The 19,529-nt window shown below is 54.6% G+C and overlaps 1 protein-coding gene across 3 annotated transcripts in view; it reads left to right on the top strand.

Annotated features, from left to right (window-relative positions):
• Window positions 1-15,324: 15,324 nt before the first annotated feature.
• Window positions 15,325-19,529, top strand: part of CPT1A (carnitine palmitoyltransferase 1A) — a 50,627-nt gene continuing 46,422 nt past the window's right edge. Inside the window, exon 1 of one of the 3 annotated variants that reach the window (XM_032357832.1) lies at window positions 15,325-15,458. The gene's annotated coding sequence lies outside the window, so the exon portion shown is untranslated. Of the gene's footprint in view, window positions 15,459-18,305; window positions 18,531-19,529 lie in introns of those variants that run through there. The other 2 variants (XM_032357834.1, XM_032357833.1) reach the window with 2 other exon arrangements.

Genomic DNA, 19,529 nt, shown 5'->3' with positions numbered 1-19,529 from the left:
GAACTGACATGTTACGGCACGGATGAACTTCTAAAACATGTTAAGTGGAAGAAGGCTGGACACACAAGGCCACACAGTATCAGATCCCAATCGTACGAAATGTCCTGGGCTGGCAAATCCACACAGAGCAAAGGGACGTTTGTGGTTGCTTAAGTCTGGGAATGTTGGAGGAAAGTGACAGGTGACATTTGGGGTAATGAAATGTTTCTGAAATTGATTGTGGTGATTGTTGCACAATTCTGTAAATATACTAAAAACCATTTTGAAATGGTTTGAAATACGCACTCTCTTATTTTTTTTTTCAATGTATACGTTAGCCGGCTGAATTCTGTCATACAGAATTTTATTGATAATGCTCATTATAAAAAGACATGCTGGTTAAAAAGTTATTTTTTCAGCTCAACCTATGAAAAGGTCAACAACCTAGCAGAAAAAATAGGCAAAACATATGAGCAGTACACGGGAAAGAAATACAAATATTCCCCCAAATTTGTGAAAAGATCCTCAGCCTTACTCATAATGAGTAAATGAAAAAAATGCAAATTAAAACTGCATGAAGACACCATTTTCACTTCTCCCGCTGGGGCACATCCAACATTTTGACCTCCAACATTTGGGGAGACCTGGAGAAACACCGCTCTCATCCCAAGCCGAGGGGAAGGCAAACCAGGAGAGCTCCAAGGAGGGTATGAGGGCTAATTCTATTTGTCAACTTTACTAGGCCAAGGAGGGGCCCAGGTATTTTGTCAAACATGAGTCTGGGTGTGTCTGTGAGGCTGCTTCTAGATTAACATTTGAGTCAGTGGATTAGGCAAAGCAGATTGCCCTCCCTAATGAGGGTGGGCCTCACCCAATCAGTTAAAGCTTGAAAGGATGACTTCCTCCTGAATAAGAGGGAACTCCTAACTGCCTAAGAGAGAACTAGCTGCCTTGGAACTGGGACATTGATTTTTTTTTTTTTCCCTCTGTCTTAAAGCACTCTTCCTAGGTCTTGAGTCTGGGGGCCTTCCCACTCTGGAAGTACACCCCCAGCTCTCCCGGGTTTCCATCTGGGCCTTCCTGCACAGTTTAGTACTTGACAGGCTCCCTAACTGAATGAGCAGATCCCTCACAACAAATCTATATCACATTAAGGCATATGTATAATATCCGGTTGGTTCAGGGTCTCCAAAGAACCCTAAGTCATACAGAAGGCAATTCAGTGACGTACATCAACAGTCAGCACACATGACCTTGACCCGGCTGTCACAGTTCTGAGGATCCAAGCAAAAGTTAAACTTGCCGGTGGAAGGACTGACCTTTGTGCAGCTGTTCATTGCAGCAAGGTTTATAAAACAAACGGCAGGAAACACTAAATGCCACAGGGCACAGATAAATCATAGTAAAGTATGCGATGGAACACTGAGTACCTTCAAACAATAAATAAACTTAAAGGAAGCTCTCTATGCAATTACAGGAAAATAACCCAAGACATTTTTTAAAAGGCGGGGGTGGGGCGCCTGGGTGGCTCAGTGGGTTAAAGTCTGCCTTCTGCTCAGGTCATGATCCCAGGGTCCTGGGATTGAGCCCCGCATGGGGCTCTCTGCTCGGCAGGGAACCTGCTTCCTCCTCTCTCTCTGCCTGCCTCTCTGCCTACTTGTGATCTCTGTCTGTCAAATAAATAAATAAAATCTTTTTAAAAAATAAAATAAAATAAAAGGCAGAGGGGACATCTGGGCGGCTCAGTCATTAAGTGTCTGTCTTTGGTTCAGGTCATGATCCCAGAGTACTGGGGTCGAGCCCCCGCATACTGCGATCGAGCCCAGCATTGGCGGGGGGGGGGGGGGTCCCTGCTCAGCGGGGTGCCTACTTCTCCCTCTCCCTCTGCCTGCAGCTCTCCCTGCTTGTGCTCTCTCTCTGTGTCAAATAAAATCTTTTAAGGAAAGAAGGGAAATACACACACCTCCTCATTTTTTTGTTGTTCATGATTTTTAAAAGTTTTTAGTTAAATCCCAAGTAGTTCACCTACAGTGTAATCATAGTCTCCGGTGTACAATATAGTGGTTCAACACATGCGTACGTCACCTGGTACTCATCACAAGGGCGCTCCTTGATCCCCATCACCTGTTTCCCCAACTCCCCCCCACCTCCCCTCTGGTAACCATCCGTGTGTTCTCGAAAGCTCAGAGTCTATTTCTTGGTTTGCCTTAGTATACTCTCTAGCTCCCTCCATGCTGTTGCAAATGGCAAGATTTCATTCCTTTTGATGGCTGAGTTATATTCCATTGTGTGTGTGTGTGTGTGTGTGTGTGTGTGCCACATCTTCTTTATCCATTCATCAGCCCACGGACACTTGGGCGGTTACCATAATTTGGCCGTTGTTGATAATGCTGCTATCCACGGGGGGTACATGTAGCCCTTTGAATCTGTATTTTTGTGTCCTTTGGGTAAATACCGAGCAGCGCGATTGCTAGATCATAGGGCAGCTCTATTTTTAACTTTTTGAGGAACGTCCACACTGTTCTCCAGCGTGGCTGTGCCAGTTTGCGTTCCCACCAACGGTGCAAGAAGGTTCCCCTTCCTCCGCATCCTCGCCAACACCTGTTGTTTCTTTTTCTTTTTCCCCCACACCTGTTGTTTCTTGTGTTGTTGATTTGAGCCTTCTGACAGGTGTGAGGTGTGAGCTCTTTGCACTTTTGATTTGCGTTACCCTGGTGATAAGTAACATACGTACTCGTTTTTGCTTGTTTTTTTCTCCCCTTATATTGTTATAAGGAAATACTGGAAGGATAATAGGAGAGCCATAAGAGTGGTTACCTGTGTGTTAGATGGCGCAGGGGTGTGGCTTTTCTCTAGATATTTTAAAAAATATTGCTTTGATATTCAAACCATATTAGTGATTCGCGCATATTCCTTGTTCAAAAAAAAATACAATATCCCGTCTTCACCCACATGCAATGTACCTGTTCACTGCGCTTCTGGAGAGTGAGGCTGGGAAGGTGCGGCACACAGCGGTGCTTACGAAGCACGTTGGGGTCAGAGTGAGACTGGAAACAAAATGAGCACAAGGAACAACAGAGAAGCCTTGAAATGAATAAAGGTGCGCGCAGACTGTGGCGTATTGTTAAGCTAGAGGTAGGTCCAGACATGCTGATTTCCAAAATATACTGTTAAGGGGGAGAGTGGGAAGCAAGTTCCGGAACTATATACACAACCAAGTCTGATCTCCCTAAAATAAAACCATGTATTTCTAGATACATGTATGAGGTGTGATGTCAGAAGTGGAAAAGGGCTGGAAGAAGATACAGCCCACTCAATTTTGGTTACTTCCACAGAGGGGAGTGGGATGGGGGTGGGAGGGGCGGTGACAAGGGGGCTTCGGGACAGCTGTCATTTGTCCCCAAGAGAAGCCATCTATTGGGGAGAATGCAAAACGTCAAATCAAGAGAAACAGAATAGAAGCACTTCTAGGCCCTACAACTTGCATTTTGTAGACAAGCGGGGAAGGACAGGACAAAGATCCCTAGAAAGCAAGGCAGGAGGGTGCCTGGGGGGCTCCGTGCATTAAGCAACTTGGCTCTTGGTTTTCTCTCGGTTCATGGTTTTCAGGGTCCTGGGGTCCAAGCCCTGCCTCCCCTCTGGGCTCCCTGGGAGTCAGCCTGAGTTTCTCTCTCCCTCTGCCGCTCCAACTCGTGGGCGCGCTCTCTCTCAAATAAATAATAAATCTTAAAAACAAAATACACACAGAGAGAGGAACTGCCGCCCGGTGTTATGTAGTGAGATTCCAACCAAAGTCGCCAAGCTTTTTATTTGACCGTTCAGTGTTTCCTGTGCTTCCACGATGAACGCGCAGTCACCGTGTCGCTGGAAAGCGTAATGGAGACGCACCTGAGCCACCTGGCGCGCCCGGCGGCGGGGCCGGTTCGCTGCGCGGCCAGCGGCTCTGCGCGCGGGGTCCCCGCGCTCCGGTCCCCGCCAGACTCCGCGGGCGCTGCAGGCCTGGGCAGCCCCCTTCCCTCGCTCCCAGCCCGGGCCGCCTCTCCCGCCCACTCCACCCCCACTGGGGCGCAGAGGAGCTGCCCAGCTGGGCCCTGGGACGCAAATGGGGCTGTGGGTGGGCCCCGAGGGGAGCCTCGGATGGCAGGGACGGAGGCGAGCGAGGGCGGGCGCCCCTCCCCGGCCTCCGCGACCCTTCCCCCCTCCCCCACCCCGGGCCACGCGGGGCGTCAGGGACTTTGACCGCGCCCTCGGCCCCCGCCGCTCCCTCCCAGGGCACCTCCGGGGCCCACCGCGTCAGGAGGACCCCCAGCTTCCTGCGCGAAAAGCACAAATTCCGGGGAACAGCGCGACTGGGCGTTTGGAACTGAAACTACGTCCTGCAACTGCCGGCGACCTCCGGTCCGTGCCCCCGCCCCGTCTCCTCCGCGCCGGTCATTTCCGCGTCCCCACCCCAGCCCACCCCGGATTTCCCGGCTCCTGTCTCCTCCCGTGGCCGCTCATCCAAAGCGAGTGATCTCAAGGAAATAGGGTTTCTGGCGGCCGGTTAGCGTCCAGCCAATTTCCCTCTTTTCCATTCCACAAAGGCTCCGGCGAGCTGCCGGGGGATCCGGGCTGCGGTTTGGGATCTGCAGTGGGATGGGGAGGCGTCTCCGGTCTTAGGGAAGGCCGACTGTCCTGCAGCTGGGCCCTGCGGGAAGACCCAGAAGGGGGGATTATCCGGCTCTTTGGGAGAAATCTGGAGCAGGGAAATCTTGGAGCAGGTGGTTTCGGAACTGGACTTTGAAGGCCAAGTGGAAATTTTCCAGGCAGGGAAGAAGACCACCAGTTGTATTTCAGGGTCAAGGCCAGAGTGGTAGGGGGGCACCTGCAGCCTCCAGGCACGGGGAGCGGATGTGTGGGTGCTGTGGGCAGCCACCAAAATGAAGTCTGGACACACAATGGACTGTTAATCCAGCCATAAAAAGGAGAAGAGCCCTGAGACCTGCTACAACATGGCTGAGGGGTGAAAACATGGAAGGAGTCGGACACCAAAGGCCACGTAGGGCTGGGTGCCATGCACGTGAAACACGGAAACACTGGGGCAAACCAATCTGTAGAGACAGGAAGTAAAGTGGTGCTTGCCAGGGGCTGCAGGTCTGGGAAGAGCATTGCTATCGGAAAGGGGGTTTCCTTAAGGAGAAATGTGTGGGGAATGTTCTGGAACTGCGTTGTGGTGATGGGTGCACGACCTCGTGTATATATTAAAAACCACTGAACTGTACACTTCATTTTTTTAAAGATTTATCTATTTGTTTATTTGACAGACAGAGATCACAAGTAGGCGGAGAGGCAGGCGGAGAGAGAGGGAGAAGCAGGATCCCCGCTGAGCAGAGAGCCCGATGCAGGGCTCGATCCCAGGACCCTGGGATCATGACCTGAGTCAAAGGCAGAGGTTTTAGCCCACTGAGCCACCCAGGCGCCCCTGAACTATACCCTTTACAGGGATGAGTGTTATAGTACAGGGGAGTCATATCTTGGGTTTTTTTGTTTCTTTTTTTTTAAGTGGGAGAACTCACAAGGGCTGGCGGGGGCAGAGGGAGAGGGAGAAAGAGAATCTTAAGCAGACTCTGTGCTGAGCACAGAACCCAACACGGGGCTCGATCTCACAACCTTGAGGTCATGACTGAACCCAAATCAAGAGTCAGATGCTTAGCCGTCTGAGTCACCCAGGCAGCCTATATCTTAGATTTTTTTAAAAAGGAGGAGAGCTGCGAACAGAGCCCCATTTTGTAATAAGGAACTTGGGGCCCCACAGGTGGGCAGGGCCACAGCCAAACCAGAACTCAGATGCCCTCTGAGCATTTTCTCTGGAGAGTCTGGACTAGGTCTGATTTACCCCATCTCCTTTCCTAACATCTAACCCATGGCTGAGCACAAAGACAGAGGTGGGTGGGGAAGGCATCCTGGGCATCAGGAACAGTGGGAACAGTTGCCCAGAGGCAGGGAGTGGGATGGAGTCTTGAGGGAAGGAGCACAGAAGTCAGTGAGGCTTGTAAGCCCTGGCTGGATGGCCCTTCAAGTGCGTGTTTAGGAAGACCTTCAGGGCAGGCCCGGTTTCATGGGTGTGTCACCCACGCAGTCACAAGAGCCAATAATCTCTAGAAGGACCCTGTGGTTGGTTTAATGCTCAGTTGTCACCATCTTGAAATGCTTAATAATTTTTGAACAAGAGTCTCTGCATTTTCATTTTGCCTTGGACCCGACAAATTATGCAGCTAGCTCTGCCTGAGGCCACAGGGTGCATCAAAGGTATTGTGACTCAGAAGGTGATCTTAGGCACACCGTGAAGAAGAACAGGTAGGAGTGAAGTTTAGGGCGTCCTGAAGAAGGCTTTGTGATGGGTTGAGGGCCTACAAAGGAAGGGCCCGATGGGAGGGGCAAGAGGAAGCTAATCCTCCAGGGCCACTCACCCACCCATCCATCTTTCCATCCACTCACCTGTCCATCTGTCTACCATCTACCCAACCATCCATCCATCCATCTACCCAACCATCCATCCATCCATCCATCTACCCAACCATCCACTCACCCATCAATCAATCTTCTGGCTCACATTTCTGAGACACTATGATGGGGGAGGTGAGGTTACAAGGGTTTCCACCCTTAGGAACTCATGGTCTATTGAAAATACAAGCTAGCCTCGCTGACCTCGTGTTAGGCCATGCACCCTTAGTTCTACTCCCCATTTTGTTTTTCCTCCTTTGCCCTTTCTTTTTACATGAAAGAGTATTTGCTGCTTGCCCGCCTCTCCTACCGGAATGTGGGCTTCTGAGGACAGGGCTTGGCCTGAGGCTCTAGCACTGTTGGGTTCCAGTACCTGGAACAATGCTGGCAGTCTGGAGGTGCTCAGAACATGTTTGTCCAATTAATGAATAAATGAATAAATGAATGAATAGGGGTAGGACTAGGGCTGGATTCAGATTTTTTTTAAGAGAAAGAGAACACATGCCCAAGTGGGAGAGGGAGAGGGAGAGGCAGAGGGAGAGGGAAAGAGAGAATCTTAAGCAGACTCCATGCCCAGCACAGAGCCTGACGCAGGGCTTGATCCCAGGACCCTGAGATCATCACCGGAGCCCAAAACAAGACCTGGCCACTTAACTGACTGAGCCATCCAGCCACCCCTAGATTCAGATCTTTTGAGAGCCTTATTTGCTAAAGGAATTAGGGTGACTTCCTCATATGTAATTAAAATAATACATACTAGACTAAAATAAGCATAAGAAAATCCATCAAAGTTCTAATTTTCCCCTTGATGACTATCTGCTGCTTTCTGCGACATAGAAAATATAACACACACACACACACACACACTTTTCTCTGTGGTCCTGCCCCACTGCACTTGAAGACAGCCTTCTCCTCCTGGTGGGCCACTCAGTCCCAGGAAGCAAGTGAGTCCATTATTGTCGCTCAGGAGGGCCCCCCGCTCGTGAGGATTTGGGAGGATCAGAATGGGGGTGCTCACGTGGCCTCATGGGAGCTGCCAGGGGAGCAAGGCTGGCCACCGAGGCAGGGCCAAAGCAAGAAGCTTGGAGCCACATCTGGTGTGGGAAGGGCAGATGGAAGTGAGCCAGGGAAGGCATCTGAGAACAGGTCCCAGGGGAGAAGGAGAACCTGGGGCCAGGGTGACTCACAGGTTATAAGAGGAGAAGGCCCCGGGAGGGGAAGATGAGGCAACTGTGAAATGCAGCACAGGGTTCCAACAGGATGGGTTCTAGGGAAAGAGGCAAATGTGGCTTGCCAAGTGGCCTCTGCTGGCCCAGGAGGCTCGTGGGTCACTGGGGTCACTGGTGAGCTTCGGGAGGACTCGTGCTGGAGGAGGAGGAGGGGGTTCTAGAGGAGATGGAGCAGGGCGGGAGGGGCCTCAAAGGATCTCACATTCTGCGGTCACGCTCTTGTTGGCTTGTTGCCTGGCATACAGCAGGTGCTCAATAGATGCTTGAAAGTTCTCCCACCTCCTGGTGAAGTCTCCACTGATGAGTCATTGGACCCTCCTTTTCTATACAAGGAGGGCCTGCTAGGGACAAGAAGGGACTAGCCCGGGGCAGAAGTCAGGGCAGTACTTGGAGCCCATTTTCGTCTGTGGACCGCGGGAACGCAGAAATGCGTGCTCTGACCTGAACCCAGAATCTTGAAGTTATTTCCTGCTTGGGATGAGAACCAAAGAAAGGTGACACCAGGCTGGGTAGAGCCCGTGCTTTTCCTCAGGTCCTGAAAGTTCCAGTCACCCTAGGGCTTTTTAGGGAAAAAGAAAATACAGAATACATCGGAATCAAGAGGATAACAGCCTGTGTAAGTGGAAAGGCGCTGTACAAAGTGTAGGTCTTGTACACACGGTTCTGTGATTTACCAGGTGGCCTCTGCTGGTCCGGGGAGGCTCATGGGTGTGGGTGCCCCCAACTCTTCCCCAGGAAGGTCTCCCCTAGGGTTGCACTGCTACAGAAGGATGCTATGGGCAAAAAGGGCGCCCCCACCCCACCCCCCAGCAGCTGTCTCAGTGTCTTGCCCTCAGAGAGCTTGTCAACATCTTTGTCATACCCTCTAAGACATCAATAAAGCTAAGTAAGTGTTTCCCCTGAGCTCTGAGAGCCACTCCAGCAAATTCATCAGGCCGAGGAGAGGTCTTTGGAACCTCTGTAGTGGGTTGGTCAGAACACAGGTGACCTGTCCCTTGTCATTTGAAGGGGTGGGGATAGGGGCACATCTTGTGGGACCGAGCCCTTAACCAGGAGGATCTGATGCTCTCTGGGCAGTGGCGGTTTGGTGACTGGAAGTATCAGAAGCAAAGAGCTCTGCTGGGCAGTAGAGAGGATGCACGGGGAAGGTACACACTGTAGGGGATTGCATTTCCCCTACAGAGGAAGGTGGACACAAATCCAAGTTTTTCCTAAATAGGTCCCAAACCGCTTAACATCCTTTAGGGCAATGAAATCATAATTTGGGGGAATACTTTTTTTCCCCCTACCAACAGAAATTCTTTGCATTTCTGTTGGACAAAAGTCCTCTGGTTAACATGTAACTTCTTAGAGTCCAGGGCCCGGTCAAGATACGCTACCCCAGTTACATAATGAGCCCGTGAAGGAACCGTCAAGTATCCTTTTGCTTTATTTCTGAGTTTCAGATGATTTTTCTTCACCCGTCTGAGCTGGGTGTTTGTCAGTGGGCTTGGGAAGGTCGAAGACTGACATTATTTCCCGCTGCTTGTGTGCGTGCACTTTTCTGGGGAAAGGTTTGCAGCTGTGGGCAGATGTTCATGAGGAACCCTCCCCACGGAGCATAAAAGCCATTGACGCAAGATGCTGGGGAAGGGGATTTGCTTCTTGACACCAAAGTCTTCAGCCAGCGCTCCCAACCGGATGCTCAGGCAGCTGTTAACAGGTACTGTGGGATGTTCACCGCTTCGGCACCCTTGAGGTCCCGGTGTCCAGGCTGGTCCGGCTCCAGCTGGGGACGCGTCAAGCCGCCGACTCCCCGGAGTACCCTCTGAGCTGTCACCTGCTGTGTGCCCAGCACGCTGCTCTGGTCACACCTAGAAGCTCAGACCCCAGTCCCTCTAGCGCATACTCTCCGGGCAGACTGGGCTAGTGGGGACCTCGGACATGACTGGGAGCTGTAACACTGGTGGCCCTTGAACTATTCTGACCTTTATAAAATGGTTTCCGGAGGGTCCATTTATCTGAAGAGGTTTCATTTATTTGAAATGAAACCGTGTGGTTCAAAAGGCCCAATTTTTTTTTTTTTTTTTTGCTCATGGTTGGCAACGCATCAGGTGTTGGCAATCTGGACTTTGGAATAAACATCTGTTGAAAGTGTGGCCGGAACTCAGGTTGATGGAGAGCTCTGGCTGGCGATCGTATCTGCATTTCTGATTAATAAACCAGGAAATGAGTTATTCATTGATCACATTTTACTGTTTATAAACAAAGGCTTTTAAAACAGAGGCTCCACGGAGGGAAACTAATACTCATGGCTAACGCGTTCATGGCACCTACCAAGTTCTGGGGACGCTTAAGCCCTTCTGCCATCAGTTACTCACGTCATTTTCACTAAGACTCTCCAAGGAGAGTAATCAACATTCTCCTCATTTTACAGATGAGGACACAGAGAGCTTAAGACCACTCAGCCAGGCGAGCGGCAGAGTCAGCGTTGGAACCCAGGCCATGTCTGGTTCTGGACTTCACCCCCCCCAAGCCACTAGAATTCCTGCTTCTCCAAGCCGTACTGAGAAGGGTGTGTGTTAGGGCCGGAGAGCCATGTCCTCGTGTAGGTGAGGGAACGGACACCCAGACCCAGGCTGGTGGCCAGGTGTGCCCACTCCCGGACCCCTGCTCTTCTTTACTGTGATGACTCCCCAGGAAGGCAAACTTTGGCCGGCCTTCCTGGTGCCCCCGACAGGCCCATCAGGGCACTGGCTCCTTCCAGGTGCAGAGGGAACAGGGTGCCGTCATGGCCTTGGAGGGGAGGCCCTAAGCACCGGAGCAGGAGGAAGAGTGGGGAGGGAGGCAAGGCCTGGGGTGTGCAGGCCTCCTTTGGCACTCCTGCACACAGCGCTGTCGCCTCCTGGGCTCTGGGTGCTGTCCCCGGTGCTCTCCCCGCTGCTCCCCTGCACCAGCAAGAGGCTGGCAGCCAGCCTCTCCTCCACTCCCCCTAACGCTGCCCTCTCCCCGGGTGACGCAACTTCGTCAGTCCTCTTCATTTCACGACCCCGGGATGGCTTCACCCTTGCCAGCAAGGGCCAGTGCCCCATCGACCTTGAAAGCTTTTTAAATTTTTTTATTTTAAAAAAAGATTTTATTTAGTTATTTGAGAAAGAGAGAGTGAGAGGGAGAGAGAGAGCTGGAGCAGGGGTGGGGGAGTCCAGAGGGAGAGAGAGAAGAGGCTCCTCACCGAGCAGGAAGCCCCATATGGGACTCGATCTCAGGACCCCAGGATCATGCATGACCTCAGCCAAAGGCAGACACTTAACCAACTGAGCCGCCCAGGCGCCCGAGATTTTTAATTTTTTAAAAAAAGATTTTATTTATTTATTTGACAGAGAGAGAGAGAGAGAGAGAGAGATCACAAGTAGGCAGAGAGGCAGGCAGAGAGAGAGGGGGAAGCAGGCTCCCCGCTGAGCAGAGAGCACGATGAGCAGAGAGCTCGATCCCAGGACCCTGAGACCATGACCTGAGCCGAAGACAGAGACTTAACCCACTGAACCATCCAGGTGCCCTGAGATTTTTAATTTTTAAAATTGAGGCCTAACACACAGATAGCAGGAAGGATCACGTGCTTAGGCATACGGAGCCTTGGCATTTCCCATTACCCCGGTGAGGCCCCCTGTGAGCTCCTTCCTGTGTCTCTCAGTCAGGACCCATCACGGCAGTTAGGAGGCACCTCTTGTTACAGAAATCATACAGCACGAAAATGTCGTGTGTGTGTTTGGCTTGCTTTCCCACAACCTGGGATCTGTAGGATCGGTCCCCTAGGGCTGTTAGTGGCTTTCTCTTTTTTCTTGCCGCTTATAATCCCGCTCTATGGAAAAACCGCAAGGTATTTATCCGTTCGATGTTGATGGCCATTTGGGTTGTTTCTGGATTTTTGTCCCTTCGAGCGAATCTTCTGTAAACATTCCTGTACCAGGGTCTTTGCACAGACATAATGCTCTCATTTCTTCCCAGGGGATACTCAGGGACAGGATTACTGGGTCATAGGGCAAGCTATTGAATTAAGAGTACCCTTTGGCTGTTGCTAGGAGTTCCTATCGCTGGTGCATGGTCGAGCTACCTTGGCCCAGTTTGCTTGCATCTGCGTGACCTCATTCTGTTCTCATCAAACCCCAGTGACGCTGGCTGAGCAAATATTGTCACCACTGGACACGGGACCGCTGCTATTTGTCCCTGTACCTACAGCAGCTCAAGGTTCAAGTTCAGAGGGGTTCAAAGCTCTGGAGAGGAGCAAGAAGCACAGAACTCTGAGATTACAAAATTGCTTCCTATGGGAAGCGAGAGCTGAGTTCCAAAAGGTCTTACATGCTTTGAAATCAGAATCTGCTGGAAGCTGCCAGCAAGTGACGGGGCTGGCAAGAGAGTGGGACTCAGCTGTGCCCTTGGCAGCCCAAGAGGGCCTTACAAGTTCTGTATTGGAATTGTTCTGCTATTTTAGGTTGGACAATAGCATTGAGGATATATTTTGTGTGTGTGGGGGGTATTTTTTTTAAAAGAAACCTTTAACTTTTAGACATCTTTACTCAAGAATGCGAGGACAGGGGTGCCTGGGTGGCTCAGTGGGTTAGGCGTCTGCCTTTGGCTCAGGTCATGGTTTCTGGGTCCTGGGATCAAGACCAGCATCAGGCTCTCTGCTCAGCAGGGAGCCTGCTTCCCCCTCTCTCTCTGCCTGCCTCTCGGCCTACTTGAGATCTCTCTCTCTCTCTCTGTCAAATAAATAAATAAATAATCTTAAAAAAAAAAAAAGAAAATTAAAAAAAAATTGCAAGGACAGAACAGTAGGATTTCTGGATTTGCTTTAAAGAAATCCAGAGACAGTGGCTGGGGTAGAAACAAACAAGTTTGATCCTCACTTGGTAATTGTTGAAGCTGTTTTATTCAAGTATCCAAGACTGCATGATACTGATCTCGTTAATATTTATATGCTTGCTTTTTTCCATAAAAGGATATTTATAGAGTTTAAAAAAAAAAAGCAGGAGATTTCTTAATGATAATGAAGACAGTAGGTGCCTTTATTTTTTTTTAGATTTTATTTATTCATTGGAGAGAGAGTGAGTGAGAGAGAGCACACAAGCAGGGAGAGGCAGAGGGAGAGGGAGGAGTGGCCTCCCTGCTGGGCAGGGTGCCCTCTGTAGGGCTCCATGCCCCATGGGGGATCATGACCTGAGCTGAAGGCAGACATTGAACTGGCTGAGCCCCCCAGGCGCCCCAACAGTAGGTGCATTAAAAAAAAAAAGTTTCCCTATCTCCAGGCTAGGCAGCTGCTACACTATGTTCCATTCAAACTGGGGAAGAATTGAAACAAACAAACAAACAAACAAACAGAAACGGAGCTTGAGAAAGATTACTCCAGTTTCTGAGGCCAACTCTGGGATATTTTTGGCCCAAAGGGAACACAGGATCCGACAGGCCTGGAGCTCCCCAGAGGCCTAGTTCCTGGGGTTTTTATTAATAGCCACTGCTAAGCCGCCCTGGAGAGCTGCACGCCATGGGGAGCCGAGCCCGGGCAGGCGAATGAAGCCTCTAGGCTCCGGCTGGAAATACTTGCTGCTGCCCGGCGAGGATGGGCTCGCCAGGTGATCCGGAGACCCGGTGGCCCCCAGGACCACGGTCCCGCCCTTGTCCCTGCCTCACCCGGCCTGCAGGTGGCACCGAGGCGGCGCGCGGGGAGGGGTGCACAGTCAAGGCCGCAGAGCCCTGGGAAACTACAGGGCGCGGGACTAATCCCAGAGGGGAGCACGGTGAGACTCCAGTGAGGAAGAGAGTGACCTTGGGCCGGGACCTGCAGGCTGATGGTCGGGGTTCCGGGGAAAGGAGGGAAGGGCATTTGAGGTGAGGGTGAGAGTCCAAGGCACAAGCCAGGAAGGCCTCCGTGTTAGGCTCGCGAAGCGGAGGACGCAGGTGCCGGCTGCCGCGCGCTCTGAGCAGGTGGGCCCTGGCCCAGCCCACCTGCTTTCTTGGGCGGTGAAATCTGGAGAGGAGGGGAGGCCTGGGACCGCTGGGGGTCGGGGGTGGGGAACAGACCCAAGTCCGCAGCGGCAGGAAATCTCCAATTTCTAACTTCAAAGAAACGCAAGTTAAAATAAGGAGCGTTATCTCCCGCCCTCTCCTAGAAGATGGGCAGAGATGGAAAGAACTGAGAGTGACGGACAGCGCGGACGAACTCCCGGAGCCGGCTGCATTCCCACGCCTGCGCGGGAGTAGATGTTAGTTAGTAAGCTTTTCTGAGGGTGGCTCAGCAAGGGACACCAGTATGTCACCCAAATGTCACAGGAGCCTGCTCTCTGACTTGGTTGCGTCGCCTCTAGGGACCTACAGAGAGAAAGCAGAGCTCAGAAGGGCTCGCGACGATCCGGTGCCGCTTTATTGATACCTGCAAGGGTGAAACGGGGGTTTAAGCGTCCATGGGGCGGGCTAAACCCTGCGAAAGAGGAAATCATCTCTGTCTCCACAGGGAACTCTGCACGACATAAGCCAAGTGAAAACAAGAGTGTTACAAACAGCACCTATCCTGAGACTTCATTTAAAACAGCCGGGACAGTGCACCAATAGTTAACCGTGGCCGTGGCAGTGAGGGGGGCGGGAACAAGAAAGAACTTTCATTTTCTCTTCTAAACCTTTCAGTGGTAGCCACTAAATAATGCAGACCGAAAGATGGAGGCAAGCTTGGGTTTTTAATAGCCAGAAGGAGTCACTGACCTTTAGGAGAGCCGGGTCTCTGTTCCTAAAACTGGTGCATTTATGGAGCACCTGCTGTATGCAGGACCACCAGCTAGAGCCTGGGAACATTTCAGACAAATGGGGGGAGGGTGAGGTTGGAGGGGAAGCACTGCCGGATCTTCTCTGAGCGCCATGTGGCCGGTGCCCCCGGCCTAGACTCCTGGGATCTGCCAGTGAGCAGTGTCCACTCCTGGCCCCTCTCCTGAGTTCAGTGTCGCATACAAGGGTCTCTCTGTCATTCTGTCCCCACCTTCAGGCATGTCTTTCCTCAGCAGGTAGAATGCTCCAGGCGCCTGAATAATTAATCTACCAAATCTTATCAAAGCCCTGCAGGGAGGTATTTTTCTCCCAGTTAGATCAGGAGGAGGCCCGGAACCGTCGGAATTCGCAGCGGCGTGTTGGCTCTGCCGGCCACGCGGCCTCGGGATCGCCTCAGCGGTCACTGCGGGGATCGGGTCCGATTTGCGGCGTGGGCTCTGGGGTCAGACCTGGCCCCAACGTCGGATCCATTTTCTTAGCTGTGTGGTCGTGCGCTAGCGCGGGCTGGGATCAGCTATTTATAGGGGGTGCTTTGAGGATTACAGGTGGCAATGGCTGTGAAGGGCTAGACGGATCCAGACACGGTGCTGAGCGCTTTTATGGGCTTGGCCCACAGGAGTTGGCCCATTTTTCAGATGAGAAAACAGAGTCTCCAGGGTGAGGAATCTCGCCCGGGGCCCCGTATTGGCAGGGGGCGGAGGGGGCTTGCTCCTCCGCAGCCTCAGTTTCCTCACCTGACAGGCTCCCCTAGGAGCCGCCGAGGCCCCGCCCCGCCCGGGTCCCGCCCCCCGCCCGCCCAGCGCCGGGAGTCTCAGCCCCGCCCGCACCGCGGCCCCGCACGCTCCAGCCAATCGGCGGCGACCGGCGTCGGGTGCACTCGGCCTCGCCCGCGGCCCTCCAGCCCCCGGCTCTCGCTCGCTGCGCTCTCAGTCCGCCGCAGCCTCCGCCGCCGGCGCCGCGCCTCCGCTCGCTGACTTGGTAAGGCTGGGCCGGGGCTGGCGGCGCGCGCGGGGAGGGCGGGCGAGCGGGCGCGGGCCTGCGGGCTGCGGCGGGCTCCCGGGTGGGGCGGCCGGGGACTGCCCGGGCCCGGACCCAGGCGGGAGCGGGGGCCGCGGGCCGCGGCGCGGAGAGGGAGCCCCTAGCATACCCCCCTCCCCGGACGGCTGGGTTCGTCAGGAGCCCGAAATGGGAGCGCGGCAGGAACTCCCCACCATCCGCCGTGGATTGGGTCGTGGCGGGGGGGGGTGGGGTCCGCCCGGGAGCCGATCTGCTCGCGGGCCTCCCGTGCGGGTCTGGTGCGGCAGCGGGAGGGATGCTCAGCTCTCCGGACTTGGCAGGATGCGCCAAGTTCGGGACTCCCACTCCCCAGGAGTGGATTGGGTCTAGGGTACGTCCAAGGGTCGGTCGGCCCGCCCGCCGGCACAGTGCAGGAGCTGGAGGGATGCTTGGGTCTCTGGATTTGGCAGGATGCCTTCGGCCTGGGGCTACTAGGGACGCCGGCTCCCTTTTTCTCTCATCCCACCCCTCTCTTAGGAATGGATTGTGGCTGGGGGTCCGTCCAAGGGTCGCTGAGGCTGCAAGGGGGATGCTCGGCCTCCCAGACTTGGCGGGGCGCCACCAACCCCCTTTCCATCCCTCCGCATCCCTTCCCCCTCTGGGGTGGATGGGGGCTGGGGGACCGTGCTGGGGTCGCGGACTGGTCCCAAGCGGGAGCCAGAGGGACTCTCGAGCCTCGGGACTGCCCGGTGCGCCGTCCACCCACTTCCCCGGGGCTGCCCCCGCATTGCAGCCGTCGGGACACGCCCTTGATGTTGGTCCGAGAGCCCGCCGGGAACGAAGTAGGGGCGCCCGGCCGGAGTTCCCGCTTGCGAGCGCCCTTCCCGTCCCCTGGTCCGGCGCTGGGTGCGGGGCAGGTGGGCGCAGACAGTCCGCCCAAGGTCGCGCCGGGCCCCTGAGCCGCCGCGCGGGGCTGGGGGAGGGGCGTCACGTGACCAGGCCTGGGCTACCTCCCTGCTCGCGAGCCCGGACGGCGCGGTCAGGGCGCCAGAGCGACCCGGGCTCCCCGTCTCCGACGGACGCAGCCCCTAGCCTCCACTCCCTCCGCGAGCCTACGGCCGGGCCACTTCCTTTCGTTTCGCTGGGAAAGGCCGTGGGTCAGCGTCTTTGTGATGTAAATTGGTGGTTGGCGTGCGTTCCGCTGCGGGAACGCAGGTGGGGGCCGGCCTTACTCCTTCCACGCCGAGCTGAACCCCGAGGAATCGGCCGGGTTCCGTACGGAACAGCCTCGGCACCCCGGACTCAGCACCAGGCTCTCGGTCCCTCTCGTGCTCCCTGTGCTGGAAAAATATTTTAAGAGCAGATTGTTGTGGGAAACTGAACTTTGTAAGTTACCGGACAAAATGAAAATCCGTTTAACCTTTTGAGACGTGTATTGTGTTACACCACCTTCGGGCACCGGCGTCCGGTTTCTGGTCATTCCAGATATTCAGGCGCGTTTCTTCTCTTCCGAACCTCCAACCAAGTGACTAAAACATGGCCGAGCTCCCCGGTCTTTTTGTGCCAGCAAGCATCACACCCCCTTCCCGGAGCACTGAAGGTGACTCCGGGGAAGCGCGGCGTACGGAGGGGGACGGTAATGCAGATCGTGAGGCGAGGCAGTGCGCGGTAGTAAGTCCTGTGGGGCCATCGTGTCTCTTCCGAGCTGGATGCAGCCCTCAGACCGCGGGTTTTGGGGGGGTTGTGCCTCCGCGCGCCTCGGGGCTCCTCTTCAACCAGAAACGACCGGTTTCCTTCCGGTGATGCACGGTTGGACCTGACCTTGCGCGCTGAACTCCGTCTGTTGGAAACCCAGAAAAGGGCCATCTTTGGGCGTGCACACACTTTGGATCAGAGTGGCAGAACTGGCGTCACGCACAGGCCGAAATTTCGAGTTTGTACTGAAAACAAGTGGCCTAACCCCGAGGCCAAGGGAATAAACCTGGCGTCCCTGCTGCTGCCGCCCTTGGCCTGACCCTGGACCCGTGGTAAACCGGCGGTCAAGCCTGGGCCTCCAGGGAGCCCCGGGGGAGGACCCGCGCTTATGCAACCCCGGCCCCTCGTGCCCATTCATAGAAACACTGTTAATGTTTCCTTGGGCTTCCCTGCGAGTCCCTTCCGGACACGCTTGGGGCGCGCGGGGGCGCGGTGCCGCGGTGCCTCCGTGGGACGGCCTCGGGCGCGCTCAGCCCTTCCCTGTCCCCAGGGTTGGCCGCGCGGGGCTCGGCCTTCCCGCGGAGAGGCGCTGCGTGTCGCCGGGGGAGGAGGCCGGCAGCGCCGGCGATGCGCGCCAGCTCGCTCCGGAAGGTCTCTCCGAGCCGGGCGGGTGGAACAGGATCTGAGCGCCTGGGACGCGCCAGGCCGGGGGCGGGGCTCGCGGTAACCTTTCCCCTACTTTTCGCAGCCGTCACGTGACGCCCGCGGTGGGGGCGGGGCGGGGCGCGCCCGCCGCAGCTGCCGGCCGTGCCCTCGAGGACGCGATCCAGGCGAGCAGTTAAAGACGCAGCCCGAGCCCCGGGGGCGGTGGGGCGGTGGGGCGCGGAAGCGCGCGCGCGCGGCGGCCCGGGGCTGCTTCTGCACTTGGATCCGCGCGGTGTTTGCTTTGTCGGCGAAAAGCGCTCGTGGTTCTGCGTGGCTGGGGCTCCGGGCCGGCGCTGGGCTGCTGGTGGAAGCCCGGCTGCGCTTCCGGAGGGACCGGTGCTTTCAGAGGTTCAAAGAAAGCCGGCCTGGTCAGGCTGCGTTTCGGAGTCTCGGTCTTCTCCTTTGGCGAGGCCCCTCTTTTCCGAATGGCCTGAGCCTCCCCTGGGCTTCTGCGGCGGAGACTTTGCTGTTTTAAAGAGAAGTAACACAAGGCCAGGTCCGAAGTGACATCAAGGCGCAGAGGTGGCCTCCCCGCCCCGGGCCCCCGCTCCCCAAACTACCCCACCGCCCTGACAGTCCTTTTGATGCCCGTAGGAGGACTCTAGGCTGTACAGGGCCGGTTGTTTGTTTTTCAAAGTCTGTTAATTAACGCAGGTGAGAGTATGTTCTGTTGATTTCAGACTTTCTGTTGCCTCTTCTGAACTTCACCTTTTACCCCGTGCAAATACTGGGAGGACCTTGGGTTCTCAGCAGACCCTGGGCGGAAGCCAACTGACCTTTTCGTGTGAAAGTGATTGGGACCCTCAGTTCTCCGGAATGTCCACCTTTAATGTTGTCTGGGTTGTTTTTCTGCTGAGGAATGTTTTTGGAAGTTAATCATTGAAAGAAATGTTGCTGCTGCAGTAGGCCAGGCTCTGGTGGTGTTTGCACGTGGGGGACTGGGGCTGGGATGTAGGGTGGCCACTGCTCTCCCTGGGAGAGATTATCCAGTAGTTGTCAGACACCAGGTTACTTAGGTAAAAAAAGAGAGGACTCCACAGTCCCAGGAACCCGAGTGTCACCCTCGATTCTTTCTGACTGTCCCCAAGTCCCACCTGTTACCTTTGCTTCCATGTGGCTCTTAAACTCACCTTTGTCCTGATTCCTGGGAGCCAAAGTGGGTATTCAGATTTTATCTAAGGGAAGAAGGTGTGAGACCCTTTCTCGGAGGGATTGCTGCAGCGGTGGGGTCCTTTGGGCTGTTCAAGGGAAGCGAGGAGCAGAGGAAGGAAGCCTTTGGGTTCTTCTACTCGGGACCCTTGCTCTACGGTGTTACCATGGCTGGGGGCTTCTTGGCGGAGGCCTGAAAGCTCGCTCCTTCCCACATCAAGGGACCAGTGACCACCCCCCGACCAGTATACTGGCTTCCTCTGGGGTTCAGGGTTCTTGATCTCCAGCGCACACACCTCTGTTCTGTTAGGATGCCCTGGTGGGAAATCAGTCCCATGACGACCGGGGATGTCCAGTTTCTGAGGAGTCAAGCTAGGGGTTAATTCCTTTAATATAGAAGTTCCTCCCTCCTGCCCCCACTGCCCCACTAAAAAGCAACACATGCTTATATTAAAAGCAAACACAGAATTGCCTTTAAGAAATTGTCTTAGGCTAGAACCCAAA

This window comes from Mustela erminea, chromosome 9 (genome assembly GCF_009829155.1).
Source record: "Mustela erminea isolate mMusErm1 chromosome 9, mMusErm1.Pri, whole genome shotgun sequence".
NCBI classification, from domain to species: domain Eukaryota; kingdom Metazoa; phylum Chordata; class Mammalia; order Carnivora; family Mustelidae; genus Mustela; species Mustela erminea.
Note: the sequence above shows the minus strand (reverse complement) of the source record. Positions and strands in the feature narration are given on the sequence as shown.